This window comes from Octopus bimaculoides, chromosome 5, assembly GCF_001194135.2.
Source record: "Octopus bimaculoides isolate UCB-OBI-ISO-001 chromosome 5, ASM119413v2, whole genome shotgun sequence".
Taxonomy (NCBI): Eukaryota; Metazoa; Mollusca; class Cephalopoda; order Octopoda; family Octopodidae; genus Octopus; species Octopus bimaculoides.
Window position 1 is genome coordinate 109,135,375 of NC_068985.1, and position 1,882 is coordinate 109,137,256.

Here is a 1,882-nt window from a genome sequence, read left to right on the forward strand (position 1 = left end):
CACACACATTTATATATAAGTATATACATAATTGTATGTGTGATATATAAATATATATATATATATATTCATAAATATTCAATTATGATTCATATAAAGTGCGTATATTTAAATATGATTATAATTGATGTAAATTATATATGCGAATGTATGTGTTGGGGTGGGTTTGTGCGTATGTGTTCACGTACATGCCCACTTACAAATTTATATACATACATACATACATACATACATACATACATATATATTATATATACAAACATACACATAATGTATGTTTGTATCAAGTTGCACGACTGAATGTCAATTTGGTAATTATTTAGCGTCTCTAAAGATTATTTCAGATGTTCAAAAAGTGCACTTTTAAAAGGAAACAGCAGTTTACAGCAATCTCATATTCCACTACTGAAGTAATGAATGTTCCAGCTCCTGACAAAATTAAATAGAATCTATGTTTGCATTAATATATTTGTAACGCAAAAGATATGGCTTCTATCGAAAGACTTACTTCTTGGATCATACAGCTACTGTCACAAAACCTTTTGGAGAAATAAATATATATATGAGAAATCTGATTGGCTTCTGTTTGGTCCTCGCCAACAGCTACGATTTTATATACCAACAATCACACATTGAGTTACTTCAAAGACAATACTTTTCAAGCACAATCAATAACCACACGGTGATTATTATTATACTGGCACCGGTTTTAATAAGGAAATATTACTGGTGGTAATTTCACAACCGTCCATTTTATCCTTGCGATGAAGGTGCTGACTGAAACATCATATATAGAGTACCAAGTACTTCATACAGGTGGAATGAATAAGATTTTGGCTACGATCTGGCTACATTATCAGTTACTGGCAGCTGGTAAATTTAAAAGAACTTGAGAAGCTCAAGCAATGAAATACAACTTGCCTTCTTCTGAGAAATGAGTGAGTTGTATTATGAAATCTTAAATCCCCTTTTCTAACTAGTTAAGAGACAAACGTACATACAAATAATATATATATATATATATATATATATATATATATATATATATATGTGTGTGTGTGTGTGTGTGTGTGTATGTGTGTGTGTGTGTGTGCGTTTGTATGTGTGTGCGTGGGTGAGTGTATGTGTATGTACATATACATTTATATATATAACTATCCCTGAGGAAGACCATCCCATGTTCGCAGCGGCATTCTCATACTCGATCAAGTACCAGATAGTGATGGATGTTTATACATATACTTATATGTATATATGTCTCTATGTATGTATGTTTGTATGTCAGTATGTATGTATAGGCATACGCACATACACACGCATACAGGTGGTTGATAAAATAATGGAAAAACCTTAAAATTTCAGACAAATTAATTTTAATATGGGATAGGACCACCTTTGGCAGTAATCGCAGCCTGAATTCTACGAGGTATGGACTCGTACAAAGTTTGAATTGTTTCCAAAGGAATTTTTATCCCTTCTTCAGCTAAAACAGTTTCTAACTCTTGTAGTGGTGATGGTGGAGGATATCGACTCCTTACTTGTTTTTCTAACACACCATAAATGTTCAATAATATTGAGATTTGAGTACTGTGTTGGCCAGATAAGATGACCAACTTCACTAGAATGTTTGTCGTGCCATTCAGTAACGATTATAGCTGTGTGAATTGGTGCGTTATCATCCTGAAAGATTTCGTTTCCCTCCGGAAACAGTTCCGCAAATATAGGATGAATTTGATCAGATAAATTGCTTAAATAATCTTGACTATTAATTCTGCCATGAAGGGAAAGCATTGGGCCGGCGGATTTCCAAGATATAGCCCCCCCCCCCCAGATCATCACAGATCCTCCTGCAATTTTAGCAAAACATATTAAGAAACACTAA

The 1,882-nt window shown here is 33.4% G+C and overlaps 1 pseudogene; it reads right to left on the reverse strand.

The window, feature by feature from the left end:
- Positions 1-1,882, reverse strand: part of LOC106869783 (S-crystallin 1-like) — an 11,846-nt pseudogene that overhangs the window by 4,324 nt on the left and 5,640 nt on the right.